The sequence below is a fragment of the Battus philenor genome, unplaced genomic scaffold (genome assembly GCF_028537555.1).
Source record: "Battus philenor isolate CCGP_79_NKW_IND1 unplaced genomic scaffold, ilBatPhil1.0.hap1 SCAF_13, whole genome shotgun sequence".
Classification (NCBI taxonomy): domain Eukaryota; kingdom Metazoa; phylum Arthropoda; class Insecta; order Lepidoptera; family Papilionidae; genus Battus; species Battus philenor.
The window spans coordinates 2158808-2175071 of NW_027181675.1; the positions used below are offsets into that span (position 1 = coordinate 2158808).

Genomic DNA, 16264 nt, shown 5'->3' on the forward strand with positions numbered 1-16264 from the left:
AAAGTAATATGAAGCAATAAATCTCGTTTTCTCGGCAATTAAGTAACATACCAAAAACATGGCCAAGGTCAAAAGTAAGCGAGTTAAACCTTTTATTGTAAATTAACTCATTTGTTACAGAATCGCGAAACAAAAAAAAAACTTTAACGACTACATAATGGTATAAAATATTGCCAGTGTTGTTGCTTCGTACGCCTCGAAGTTCTTGATTATAATCCACGCACTTCTGATAGCTGTAGGGTTACCTCGTTTTAACAAAAATATTATTTTTTTTTACTCATAAGTCCGTACCATTTAAAAGTTGTCTCACCGAAAATCACAGATTTCTAATAGGACCGGGTAGAAGCGGCCTGGTTCCAGCGTCTTCCGACAACCTTTACATAAGACGTTGTTAAGCTAAATCGACCAGGTGACCACGATCACTCTGACAAGAGTACACGATAACAAAGAATATGTATCAAGCAAGTCGACTATATATATATATATATATATATATATGTATGGGTGTGTGTATGTGTGTGTGTATAACACAATAGGTTTGTGTTCGTTATTCAAATTTTTATTTGTTTTGTGAATATATATGGTCAATAGACACAGATATACAGGTCCTGCCTGGTATCGCCTTCGCTATGCTTGAACGGGTTAATACATTTTCCTGCCTTTTTTGGGCCGGAGATTTTACTTAGTAATTAATTTTTTTTTCATCTCCCTCAATTTATTATATACTTTCCTTTTGTATATCACAATCTCTTTTTCCCTTCTCTTTCATATCTTGTTTCATACATCGCCTTCCTTAACTCTTTCTCATATCCAGATCACAGTTTATTTCACTATTATACACAGTTTATTTGATTTATAGTTTATTTGTGTTAGTACAGGTTTATTATTCATATATTACTGTAACATATATTCGTAAAATTTACAATTATAAATAATATTTTACGTGAAAATTATTTTAGAAACTCTTATGGAGAAATTAAAATCCACTAATAAATAATTTAGATATATATTAGAAGTCGAAGTTATATTAAACAAAACCATTACATAGTATTTTATTAGCATAATTTCATCCGAAAGACGTTCCCTGGTGTAATATAGGTTTCTCTAAAAGATTTCAAAATGGAAGGGATAAAAAAAATTCTTCAAAGTTTTACTAAGCTTCTCTGTTGACGACAAGCTTTCATATTATAGAGTCCAATATTAAACGACATCGTTTAAAAAGTACGAACTAAAAATGTTCACGGAAAATGGTCTAACATATGTGGATCACTAAAACACTTCGATGAACTTCACATAAAAAAGAAATTTTAAATTAATTAAAATAATAATTATTAAACGTACTGGCAGCCCTAGTGTTAAAGAAATTTATTAACAATTTTCCTTATGAAATGCTCGAAACGGCTATATTAAAATTTATTAGCGGACTTTCTTAAACCAATTTACAGTTTCAGAGTAATGCGCTGTATTTCGAACGAGACAATTTTGGGTTTTTGACAATTTGTTAATTGTTTAAATTCGTTAATAAAACACTTATCTTCATTGGCGACAATTAATTTCTAATTCAATGTGGTAATTAATATTTTCATATCTATATTGAACATTATTATCTTTAAAAGACTGCTACGTACCACAATGTTAGGTATGGTGGGTTCTGACTCTAAATGAAACACGACAGGTTCACAAGGAGTCCTTTATTCACAAATCAGATGGTCACCCTACTATAACACCTAGTATACTTTCGCTTACTCTAAATTACGCTTTCAAATCGCTTAAGAAATCACTGTCCAAATAACTTGCCAAATATTCATTTGTATCACTGATGGTAGATCTTAATCTTATAACTGGAAAAATAACACCGCTCTCTCGTCATAGGGAGTACACTTATATACACTACGGATAAGGTTCTAGAAAGTTCGAGATAGTACTCTGTTAGAATTTCCGAGAACCGTACACAAAAAATTTTAAATAACTCTGAGGTCACGCGTGTTTATTTTACTAGAACTATTGAGCTATATGTAGAACTATTTTTTTGTGCTTACTTGATCCTAGCGTTCAGTGTTTATTGTTAAGATAGTTCTGATGTTCGTAACAGATGCAACTCATGCTTTGTAACAATTATATGATCGTCATAGAAACGTATCAGGCAGGGTATTATCTATATTGAAAGATATGACACTTTGCCCAGTACATCTGTATTTTCTGTTATACAAGATAGTTGAATGTACGTATAAAAGGTTTAAGGGGGTAGGAGGTAGTAAAATAGATTTAAAGATTTTACACTAATTTCCAACCAAAGTACAAAAAATGACCACTCTGAAATATGTTACATCAGTTTATTTTTTCTATTGTAATGCAATAGGTAAATAACTTCTGTAAAAAGCCAGCAGTGAAAGATTACATAATATTTTTTTAATAATCAGAATTTTGAAAACGTTTTTTCTTATTATATTATCATTACGTAATTTATTTCTGTAACCTTTGATTTTTGACTAGAGTGTACCATACATAATAGAAAGCAAAAACTTAACATTCACCCCTTTTATGCTTTTAAACCTTGCTTTTAAATTGAACACCCTTTATTCATGTTTAAGATGATTTCAATTGTCGTATGCGTATAATGGAAAGGACATTTTGTCAAATATTTCTGGTATGCAAAAGACTATGTTTGATATATACACGTTTAATAGACACATGTAATATATAATAGCTACTTTCACATCAAAAAGTTCTTGATGATGAAAAAATTGAATTAGAATCTTGACTTTCAATGTTAGATATAGCACTCCTCGATAGATTTTCAATAAGACCGGGTAGAAATGGCCTGGTACCAGTATTGTACGACAATAGGTTAGTCCAAGATCGTTTCTCAACAGAGTCTGTGGATTTTCTACGTATCTCTTGTCCAACAACCAAGTCCGAGGTTAACGAATAGCATATCACGATTCTTTGTAACCGAATACTAGTTGAAAATAAAAATAAAAGTTTTTATTTTTAATTTTCCGTCACATGAATGTCCAAGTCAATAAACAATTTTATATATACATTATTTAATCCAAATTAAAGGTTCGAGATGAAACAAAATACGAGGAAGATTTCAATGATTTTGGAAAAAGGTTTACACTGTTAATTAATAGACCCTTAATTAAAGCTTAAAGGTAAACGAAGGCACAACCGGAGTCAATTTCCAATAAAAAGTTTGAAATTAAAAACGATTTGTTTGAATAATTTCAAGTACTTTTAACACTATTATGGTATCAGGAGTGATTGTTATAAAGAAAATTAATGTATTTATTTGATTATTGACATATGCCTGTTTCAATTTGCCTACGACAACGTAGAATGTAGAGTAGTAGTCCAGTGGTAGAAGACTGAGATTTGTGATCATAGATAGATAGATCATCTGAGATTTTTCATCATTGTGATCATCGGTAATACGATTCCCAAAATATAATCTCATGTAATTCACATTTTTGCATCAAGAGGATTGCCACTGTTTCCAAACAAGTTTCCAGAAAATGGACAGCACAGATCTCTGCGTACCAAAATACCACACTGCGATCGCCAATCCACCTGTTAAACATGGCGATTGTGGTATATCATTCAAAAGATATTTGATACAATCTTATATAATACACACTTTGTACATTAGTGGTACAGGATTGCTACTGCTCACAAATAAGTTACCAGAGTATGGACAGCAGCGATCTCAGCGTACTATAATACCACACTGCAATCGCCAACCCGCCTGCCAAGTGTGGCGATTATGATATATCACCGCATAGATAACCTTGGGGGAGCCTTACAGGCTGTGGGCGTCTATGGGCTGAAACGACCACAACATATAAGATAGATTCACTGGATGATTGATTTAATACATTGATCATCAATAACTACTTTTGGATACTGTGATTTTGTTTAAAGAAAATTAAAAAAAAAGTCGGAAAAATCGGTTTGTTTATCTTTTATTGCCTCATCATACCTTACAATAACTTCGGAATTTTATGACTTTTACTCACTAAGAGGTCAGGCAGTAAAACTGAATCAGATATCGCTTAGTCTTTTGATACCAGCTATAAGAAAGATTGTCGGAATACGTATTTTTTTACTTCATGTTTTATAACTTTGATAGTACGTAATCTTGTTTTACAAACGTTGAAAATATTTTTTTCTTGTTGAGCCAAATATAAACTTGCCTACGGAATGCTAATCTTATATACAAATTTAAAAAAAAATTTATCTGACTTTAATCATGTACCTGACTCACATTCAGGTCGATAAACAATCTCTCATCAGCCAAGGCTACGCTACAGGGGCAGGATTAAGGACCCTGACCATCCTTGAGGCACAGGAGCTACGAAGTAAGGTGGTCATAGTATTTGAAATGTTTTGGAAATTAAAATATACCTCACATTGAGTAAATATTTAATTTTTTTTGGTATGAGTAATTATTGCCATTGTACTAATTAATATGTCTAATAGATGTCAGGTGTTACTTCGCGGAAGTCCATCCTAACTAAGAAAGGGACTGATATATAGCTACTTACGCTATGCAGCAGTAGTCGTGCAATGAAGTGTACCGCTCGCCAGCCCGCTGATAATTGCACGTGCGGTAAACAATCCGAAACACAACTATCTACCGTTAATCTAATCTACACGTGTTCCACCCCTCCACGGGGCATCCTCAGGAGAGTCGGTATAACATCCATTTATCAGCAGACTGGCGGGCGGTGCACTTAATTGCATGACTACTGCTGCATAGCGGAAGTAGCTATATATTAGTTCCTTTCTTAGTTAATTAATATGTGTTGGTGGGTACATATAACCTATTAATAGCACAAAGGAGAAAGTTGTCGCTTAAACCGCCGGAGCGTTTCGAAACATTGTTACGCTGTCAGTCGAATATATGAAGCATACCCCGAAATTGTGTTATATAGGAAGCTATATAACCACCGAACATAAGAAAGTTAATCAGTTGACATCGCTTATATATGTAAAAGCTTTAGAGGTTTATGGATAGTTCATTTCTTAGAAAATAAGTATGAAGCTTTTTCCGTTGAACAACAGATACATTCAGGCTGTATATCAGTGTCCATCATGCGTTGGTAGCAACATACGAACTCGTGTGTGTATTACACGTATAGAGTCTAGATGCGATCACAAGGTTCATTCAAAGTGGCGAATACGGAACTGCAAAATACTCGCGTACAACCTGAGGATGGCAATATAAAGTAAGGATGAGGAAGTGGTCGTACGAAACGTAATTTTAATTGACATCGTTAGGGCGTGTTAAAATAGATTAGGAGACGTAATAAACATTGTAATATGTAACAATGCATTTTTTTAGGTACGGGTGTTAATATCTGTGGAGTATAGATCTTAATAATAATAAAAATGTTTAAAGCTAAGATGTTATAAACATCTATTTTTAATTACCCTGCGTAAAGTGATCTACTGTACATTTATTCCTTTGAAGTTTTTACACATACTCTCTCTTTAAAATAGAGTCTCTCCGAGTCTTATTAAAAAGAAGAAAATATTTCATATTTATTTAAACAAGTCACATCTTGAAGACATCCCTGAGTCTTAAAGATCATAGATATTAAGCTTATCTGCGGAGAATAAAAATTTACTTGCAAAAAAGGGACCTTGCACTCCCGGGGGAAATATGAGAAAAAGACAAATCGTTCCCGAGACTTACGGTCAGATTTCCAGATTTATTTTAGACGCAGATGAAAAAACTTTCCACAGATTTATTGAAAGGATATCATTTCGCCTGATACAGCAGAATCAACAATCTTATTCAGTATTTAGGAACATTAAATTAAAGTATTGGGTATATGGCTTGCGTAAGTAAGAAAAGGACCAATATTTAGCCACTTCCGCACATGCAGTGGTAGTCGTGCAATAAAATGCACCGCCCGCCAACCCTAAATGCGTTTGCGGCAAACAATGCGAATGACACAACCGCCACCGCCAAATCACTCATCAGTTATGTTACACCGATTAGTGCCAAACACAGAGACTCTGTCCTTTTCTTACTTAGGATGGACTTCCGCGAGGTAATGCCTGATTCCATTAAATATGGCTTGCGATTGTAGGTAATGCGTTTGATTCTTCTAATCTTGTATAATTCATACCATGCATTAATTATATAGGATTGACACTGCTCGCAAACAAGTTTTCAGTAGCGTCTCTTGCGTAACATAATACCACACTGCGATCGCCAACCCGTCTGCCAAACGTGGCGATTATGGTTTATTCATTCATAGATATCTATGAGGGAAGCTTATACAGCGAAACGGGCGCCTATATGATGAAACGACATTTCATTTTTACAATCTAATTTTTATAACACGATTCAGCTGATGAAAGCCCAGGGCAAGTCAGTGTGTATATGTAATGTGTGTATATGTGCAAGTGTATATGTATATATATATATATATATATATATATATATATATATATATTCAATTAAATTAATAACTATAAAATATTAATTTAATAAAAGGATTTCGTACATATAAATATTTATGTATATATTAGCTTATACTTGGATTGGCCTTGTAGAATGAAATTTATTAGATGGTTTTCGTATGAAAAGTAGCAGGATATTCCAGAGTTGTGTAGTAAGTTATAAACGCAATTAAAATATAAATTTAACGTCAACATTTACGCCGGCACTAGGGTGTCCATCGCAGCCAAGTGTGGCGGACAAGTGGCGGAGGGGACCCGTCCTGCGTTTGTCGCCCTCATAAATTTCATAGCAACGCAGCCTTTTCATATAACCTACTGTTATGATTTCAAACTCTGTATGAGATATTTTGTAAACGACCAATATTTAAATTCGACGTAATTCTACTCATAACATGTTTCTTTCACAACTTATACAGCTCTGTTGATTCACATATACTTCTTAAATAAGTATTACATAACAATATGATCATTTAAGTCAATATTTCATATAAATCCACATATATTGGTAAGGTATGTCTTTCAGATGGAAGATCTTTTTAATTTATACGAAAAGCATGCTACAGAGGAATAAACATCTATGAAATACAGATCCAGAAAACCGTTGTACTTAAAAAGAAGTTTCGACAACTATTACCAGAAGAATTCGCGTAATTACCTATAAATTATAGTGTATGTGAATTATTATCATAATTTCACCCGTAAGACTACTGCTGACTACCACATAGATTCTTCTTTCTCTTTCTCTTTTCAACCGATGGACGCCCACTGCAAAAAATAAGCCTTAACTATGATCGACACGACAATCGGAATTTCTGCAACCTTAGCTGATTCTTCGGTCCACCTTGTTTGAGAGCTTTCCACGCTACGTAACCTTTCCGCCTCAACGGCTAACGATTGCACGAACGATATGCTAGGCCAACTGCCACTTTAGACAAAAAATTCTTTTAGCTACGTCGTATCTTGGTTCCTTTACGGATCTCCTCGTTTCTGATTCGTAGATTAGTATTTGTTAATCTATTTACGTAATACATTTATCAATAATACCTTCTATGTTTTTATTTGTAATTAAATAAGCATAGTGTTGATTATGTACATATAATTATTTAATATTTATCACATATTTTATACTTACCGTTAGTCATCTCTGCATCATTCTGGATTGATTTGTATATATTCTTTTTAATGTATTACGTTTATCAATACTCAATGTTTTTGAAGTAAATAAATAATAATTTGATTTCCAATACCATATATTGGTATAAAATATAAATTGTAATGTTATGGCAACAGTGTCCTGTATTAAATCACAGACATAAATACTTATAATCCTTTTCCAAAGATCAACTTTATGATCGGTCTTTGGTTCTTTTGAGAACCCTTCGGTGCTAAAAGCCGTGCATGACGAACTTGCCCATATATTATAAATTAACTAAGATATTAGTCGAATATTACTGGATGGTAGAATAATAAATATTTTTGTTTCAAGCAATGACTCAACAAATTTTATTAATAAGTTAAATGTTTTAGTACAAACTAAGTTAGAATGCGGTCGCTTCGGTTGCGCGGAAGACGCTTGCCAACCCCTGCTACGTGTTTAGACCAGGACTGCGGATTCCGGGCTATTTGATTCTGTATTTCCCCTTTGTTAACTTTTCTTTTAAACCGCAAGAGTTTTGTTTTTCAATGTTAAAAATTGGATACAATTTTGTGTAGAAAAATCAATATTTTTATTACAGATCTCGGTAGGCGTTCCAATTGTCTGCCTCCAAGGCTTTTGAGGCTTTCAAGTTATTCATTAACACTATCATTTTATTAATGTAAGCCTCCACAATGGATTTCCAATAGTATAATACTAACTCAAGTAATCATTAATAAAAAATTGTCATAAATACATTGGTAAGAGAAATTTTCTCAAAGCCTTACTATCATTTTTAAAACCATGTAAAATACTTTCTTTTACTGTTTCTTTTGGTAGTAACAAGTAATTTAGTTTTGTACATTTTATAATAGAAAAATAATACATTATAAATACTTTGTACGTATACACATGTATATTAAGAAGTTTATTGTCATAAACTAATCAATACATGAATTATAAGATATAATAAATACATACAATACACATATATAATAGATAAATATATTGAAGATAATTACGTACAATTTTCCGCTAATAGTTCTAGAACGTTCTTTTATAATAAATATCGATTTGTTGACTTTGAATTTTCGCATGGAAATTTATTATAAATTACGAAGTTTTGCACTGAAAGAGAATAAAGAACGATTGAACGAATTTGTACGATACAGAGCTGAAAGATTATATGACGATCGTAGATTTCTGTGATGATTCGAGTCTAGGATTGCAAGTATAAGGTTAAGAAGGAAGGCGAAGGTATTGTGGTAATTAAACTCTTAAGTTACTTAGGCGAAGGCTATATTCGATTGGCGCCGAATTCTGTTAGCCTTTCTGGGTTTCACAGATTAAAAAAAATCTATTTCAGATGCGTCGCCTGACGTATTGTATTGGCTAATTGATATCTACTCTTTTTTCGGAGAAACGCGTAAACCGTTTCTCCGAAGACAACACTCCCAAGTTCCTAAACAATTCTTCAGCTTATGCTATCGCTCCATATGTGCACAGGATAACGATTTCATTCTGTTTAAGAAGGTATAACAACCTTTCTATCTGAAAAAATTGTAATATAAGTAAAATAGCATTCATAAGATAAGATACACACACACAGACACACACACACATACACACACGCACGCACACACGCACGCGCACGCACACACATATATAAAGAGCAAATCGTTTTATTTACTATTGTGTAAAACCTTTATACTTACGTAACTAAAAAAATACAGCTAAATATTATTTTATCCGTAAAGAATAAACTCCAGAGAACTTTTTACGGACTTTCGCTACATTTAATATCCGTTCGGCCAACAAACGCCTTCAAGACGGTTCATTTTTTTTTTGTTTTATTCTTAGAAGGGACGTAGCGTTAAATGAGGCGAGAAAATAAAATATTTTAGAACCTCCGGTATAAGGTAAACCACGTCAAAGGGTTTCAAAGTTTAAAAAGGGAAATATACAAAAGTTTAAGAAGTGTTATAATTTTAAAATAAATGACAACAAACCTTATTTAAATTTTAATTGTGAAATTTTTAATTTTAATTAAATGTGTCCTCCTTTGATTATTTTTTAATAATTACTGTTCATACGTATATTTTTTTAATTATTGTTCATAATTGGTAGACGTGGTGTGAGTAGGTCCCCCGCTGTATATATATATACTTAAAAAGGAGTACATATATATATATAAAATTTCATACGATGATTGGTAAAGACTGCCGTTAGCATTAAGTTTAAAGTCTACAAAAGACCATAACAAGGTCATCTGTTCAAAGTTTAAGGCTCCCTCTGGCCTACATGTTTGCGACTTACCCACTGCGACTTTAGCTTTCCAGTCTGTTAAACAACATTAGTTATTGTAGTTCATCTGCTGTTTTTTTCTCATTCTTTCTCTTAGCTTTTCAGTCATTACTCGAGCAATGGTTGCTCAGCGGTAGATGACTGAAACTTGCAATCATAGTTCGCGGGTTCTATTCCCGGGGCACAATTTCAAATAATTCATACTGTGTGCATTAAATACATAAAATTTCCACAGCTCATAAACTAGTTTCCAAAGGAAGGGCAGCAGCTTCTCTTGCGTACCATAATACCATACTGCGACCGACAACCCAAATGCCAACCGTAGCGATTTTGTTATATCCCACCATAAATATCTTTGAGAGAGGCCTTATAGTGGGCGTCTATTTGCTGCAACGACGATTCGTTATTTTATTTAAAATTTCTGAAAATATTTGAAATATATTTACTTATTTAAAGCATCTACACCCATAACCAATCACTATGTATATAATAGCCAACGTATAGATTTGTAACACAATAGTGAAAAACCTCAAAAGCAATATTTTTAAATACTTTTCAGCATACTGGCTTGTAACATTCATGAAAAAAAAGAATATTATTATTGACATTTGTTACGGTATTGTAATTCCGCACACAGTTTCGAAATTTAAAAGTTTATTTCTGCATATTTCTATGGAGGTTTTAGTTTAGAATTATTTTATTTATTTTAATTTTAAACGCATCGATTTTAGTTTCGACATGCATTTAGATGTTCTGTATTCGTAATAATGGTTCATTCGAGTTGGCAAAGAGCCAAAATCTAAACGATACATCGCTGCTTCTAGCAGAAGAACTTTTGTATCTAATTATAATTTCGTCTCATCGACCAACGGCGAGACATTTTGAAACAAAAAGAAACAAAATAGTATTTTTTTAGTGCGAAGAATAGGTTAGGAGGACACTTATGTTACGTGACAGTCGTCATCGTTTTTTATGAAGTGAAACGCTAACAAAACAAATGACATAAGCCCTTAAAACAATAAAATACACATACATGTTTACTCTGCGATCAAAAAGTAAAGTGAAATTGTTTTTTAAAATTGTGGGTCATTACAAAGACTGGTATTTTTTTTCCTAAATTAGTAGGACTGTCTTTAACATTTCCCAAGCGTCTGTTTGTTAAATGTTGAAATATCATTTGACTCGTCAAATTTTGAATGATTTTTCGTAAAAAAAAGGCTTTAAAAACTCGAGTAATATCGTTCTGCAACCACAGCATTCGCGACTTATGGCTATGAAGAAAATTCAATAGTCTAATGCGGGGACGTCGTTTTGACACTATTGAGGAAATAAAAACCGAATTGAAATAGGTCTCGAAGGCTGTACTGGAATAAATACATTTAAAAAACTTTTAAGTTAAACGGTTTTTTGATACCCATATTATGGTGGTTGTGGAAAAATATGTACCTAGTCCGCCATATTGGAACGGCGTCCATCTTGAATTTTAAATTTTGACATAATCATCGTGTTTTACTAGCGTAGCCCTTTCATTTGATACCCATATTGAGGGGGTTAAGGAAAAATACATAATCCGCCATTTTGTATCGGCGGCCATCTTAGATTTATAATGTTATTAATTTTATTATATTGTATTGTCATCTAAATTAAATGTGTGTACCAAATTTCAGATCAATCTGACAACGGAAAGGTGCTTAAATTTCAATTTCTAATTTTGATCCAAATAAATTCCGTACGGGTCGAACTAAATATAACCGTTTAAAAAGACTATTCCAACTGTTTGCTGTGTGCTGCGTTTTATCGAACGGGGCTAGATTTTAAGAGGATGAAGTTGATTTGGAAGTATTAATAAAGATTATATATTATATTAACAAATTCCTTACTTTTTGATCACAATATTAGTGTCACAGGCACACACATATATGATTACATAAGAAATATGCTACAAATACTTTTTTTCTGTTTACTCAGGCAATCATAGAAAATTTCATTTACTTATCTTAGTATCGTTTCAACTTCCTGGAATCCGGAATAATAAACTCACACGAATGCAACTAACTTCGTTGGAAAATCTTTTACAGTTTAAGTGGCATTTCTTACTTTTAGACATTAACTAACTTTAGCCTTATTACTTATTAATTAACTTTAGACATTTACACAGATACATTACATAGTTACCACACCTGTATATTATAAGGACATTTCTAGAAAATTCAAATGAAAAAATCACAGTAAGCGCGTCTTGAGCTAAGAATAATCCGCTACTAACTCAGCCTGGTAATATATAGACTTATATGTATATCAATATAATGACACATATATGACTCTCTGCAGTCATACAGTTTATGTATATTAAAGTTTTTACTACCCACAGATAGTGGAAAAAAAAATTAAACATTGGAAAGTTTATTTATTCATAATTGTTGCTTTTACATTCCAGGTAGAAATACCTGCCGCCAAGAAGGAGACGAAAAGAAAAGGAGTTCGGGCCCGTCATTTAGACGGGCCCGTGTGTTTACAAATGTAAGTAAACATTTACATATATAAAATTTTTATATGAATATGTCGTGTCGTTACCAAGTCTTCTTTGTTAACGTCAATTGCGCAAGCGCTCCTTTTATACAGCACCCGGCGATAAATATTGCACATCGACCTTCAGAAAGGGACAATCGACTAATTTCGGCTTCGTAGAGCACTATCTCTGTCCCACACTACCTATATGACGTTTTATCAGTCGTTGTATTTCGTGCGACAGAGATAACGCTCTACGAAGCTGAAATTAGACGATTGTCTCTTTCCAAAGGTCGATGTGCAATATTTATCGCCGGGTACAGTACATTTATGCGGAGAAACTACTAGCGCCATCTGTTGACACCGGCTGAAACTACAGAGATAAAAAAGTAAATATGTGATTTAACGACCACCATCATTTTAGCTAGAGGAATTCGTAGATATATACTAAGATACAGTATAATTATTGTTTGTAATTGAAACCAAATATCTCAATCAATACATGCCAACTGCAAGGTGTTTAAATCTACCCAAGATCGGTACAATGACTCTTCTTACGTTGTCGTTCTTATGGTGGGGGCGTATCCACGCCAATTATTAAAAAATAAATAAATCTTATCCTTCAGACATATAAAACATATTATTAACTGTGAGAAAGAGGTTAATACAAACATTTGTTTGCTCCGAAGTCACTTTGCTTCAGTCCTTTGTCATATTGTCACAATTGACAAGATGAGCGCAAAGTCGTGTAAGAGATATGAACATAGAGTAATGAACTCACAGAGCGCTTATTATTTTATATATTATTTTCTAAACGTCCCGTAAATTTCTTATATACTAAATGCAATAGTAATAAAAACTTAACTGACACAATACACAGATATATATTAAAATATACAAATTAATTAATATAAAACGTGTTATAGCAGATAACGTTATCTGCTATAAGCTTTATTCGTTCGTTATTTTACACTATATACAGTTAAAACGGTAGTGGAAGCGTTTAATATTTCTCTTTACCTTACGGTAAGGTTATAAAGCCTCTGTTTATTAGCGGTACTGGATAAAAGAACCGTGCCGTAAAGGGAATGGGGCACCGTAAAAATGCGCACATGATACAGCTAAGTAACCCCGCTATTTCACCATTTTCTACAGGTGCGTGAACGTTTGAATAATATATGGGCTAGGTCGAGCTTTTACGACTAACAATAGACCAAGAGATTTTAGCAGATTTTATCGTAAATAGCGTTACGGTATTTTTAATTTTTTTTATATATTACAGACTATATATATATTACAATAATTCTATTATTAATTAATGGAATCAGGCGTTATTTTGCGGAAGTCCATCCTAAGTAAGAAAGAGCCACAGAGCCTCTGGGTTTTGCACTAATCGGTGTAACATAACCCCTGAAGATGCCCCGTGGAGGGGTGAAATACGTGTTGAGTGATTTAACGGTGGTAGTTGTGTAATTCGCATTGTTTGCCGCATGCACACTTACCAACGAGCTGGCGGGCGGTGAACTTTGTTGCACGACTACCACTGCATGTGCGGAAGTGGCTAAATATTGGTCCTTTTCTTGAGTATATTATTTACAAACAGTATATTGCAAGAACTGGTTGCTTAGGATATATGCCTCGCTTAGTTTGAACACTTCATCATTATCATAATATAAACCTTTAGACGTCCACTGTAAGACCTAGCCCTCATCCCCTTCCCCCTAAAGCTTGCCACTGATGTGCTCTTGCGCAGTTCACATTATGTGACTCCTCGCGACCTTATCGATGTCCTCCGTACACCTAATGGGGGATTAACCACATCGAGTCAAACGGTGTTTATATATATATATATATATATATATATATGTATGTGTGTGTGCGAGCATGCATATAATCGTCCACTATCTTGGGAGGGACAAGGTTCTTTTCAAATTCAATAATTTTTTCCGTTACAATCTCAATAAAACATTTCTCCATTTCACTCACAATATCTCAGATTCCTTCGGCTTACTGTTCTTCTTCTTTATGCCATCTTTATTGCTTCTTCTTCGCTCCTAACACATCGCAGTAGGTTTTCTTTCATGTCACAGTACAATTTAATAGTTGTCTTTGTTTGTATACCTCCTATCTGTCTATCTAATTACATTCTTGTACAATTTTTATAACTTCATACTTATTATATACATATATAATATATAATAAGTAAAAAGTGACTTTTATGTTACTCTCATTCCTCCTATGAGTCCTATGAATTCGCATTACAGTATCCTTTGTTACATAATAGAGACACTAAAGAACACGGTAAAACAGTTTTATTTGTAACAACTGGTAACTGGTACCTGTCGGTTTATACTGATTCTTCGGTTTGAGGAGGTAAAGCATGGAAGGCTTTTACCGTGGCCTCAGCTCGAAGGAACCTTACGAAGCCTCGGCATGACTATGTACTACTTTATATCCGAAAGCAGTGATAGCCTAGCGATAAGGACTAAGATTTGCGATCGTATGTTGCAAGTTCGATTCACGGTATACAATCTTATATAATTCAAAGTTTGTGCATTAATTAAATAGGATTGCCACTGCACAAAGACAAGTTTCTAGAGGATGGGCAGCAGCGTCCTCTGCGTACCATAATGCCATTCTGCGATCGCAAACCTGCCTGCCATGCGTGGCGATTGTGTTATATCCAACTATAGATCTCTTGAGAACCATAGATCTTTGGGAGAGGCCTATGGATTGAAAATGGCGTCTTTGGGTTGAATCGACGACGATAAGCTTTTAAATCCCCAGGCGGACTTTCTATGGTGCCTGGTCCAAAGGTCACTGAAAGCGTACCTCAAATAACACGCCCTAGCATTGTGAAATCCAAAATAGTTACAAAGCATCTGAGATTTATTTGTTAAAAGTAAGACCTCTTTCGTGTAAAACATATTTGGGTGAAACATAGGAAGATAAAATATGCGAACAGAGATAGAGAGAGAGAAAGAGAAATGAAAATGACAAAACAAAGACAGAAAGAAACAGAAGAACTCATTCAGTTTTTGTAGTATTGATATGGAACGATTTGAAATTAATAATTGATACTAAAATTTTTTTTTGCATTTCGATTCTATCTCAAATTTTAAGTTGAAAAGTACTTTCAAACAGCTGCTAATTAACAGAGATCATAAATTTGTAATAGCATATTTTAGATTTATGTCAGAAAAATTATGACTCCATATAAACCCTACAATTTTCTTTAGTTTCTCTGTAATATACATTACGTGGAATTTAAACGACGATAAATCTAATTAAAACCTCCCTGTGACGTAACTGCGTCTTGATGATATTACCCGCATACCGTTAACGTTAAGATACACTTCAACGTAAATTATACGTCACGTTACCGAGCCTTATCACGTGAAGTGTTTTGAAATTTAAGTTTAATTTTATTTTAATCAGAAGATTTATTTTTCGTATCTAATGTACAAACAATTTTATCTATACAGAATGATCGGATATGGGTGCATAGGCTTTAAATTTATGCATACATATCACTTTAAAAAAAAAAAACTTATATAGCAACCTGGAATATGGTACATTAATTTATGTTTTTAACGGACTGCGATAGGCTTTTTACTACTGACAGTACAATGTACACAGGACATTTAGTAAACAATAATTAATTTGAATAAATAGTAAAAATACTTTTTTGGATTATTGCTTATACTCGTAACATTGTATTAAATGGAAAAAGAATACTAAATGTATTAAATTGACAATGCCAATTGTTGTCAATGCCAAAGTTATTTTTAGTCATAACTTAAGACTCGAAACTTCAGTGGGAAACTCATCTGTCTTTTCTTG

The 16264-nt window shown here is 33.4% G+C and overlaps 1 protein-coding gene across 2 annotated transcripts in view; it reads left to right on the top strand.

Moving 5' to 3' along the window:
* tn (tripartite motif containing protein thin) overlaps positions 1–16264 on the top strand; it is a 70026-nt gene that overhangs the window by 16099 nt on the left and 37663 nt on the right. For both annotated transcript variants that reach the window (XM_068776959.1, XM_068776961.1), the window contains exon 3: positions 12351–12433. The gene's annotated coding sequence lies outside the window, so the exon portion shown is untranslated. The remainder of the gene's footprint in view (positions 1–12350; positions 12434–16264) is intronic.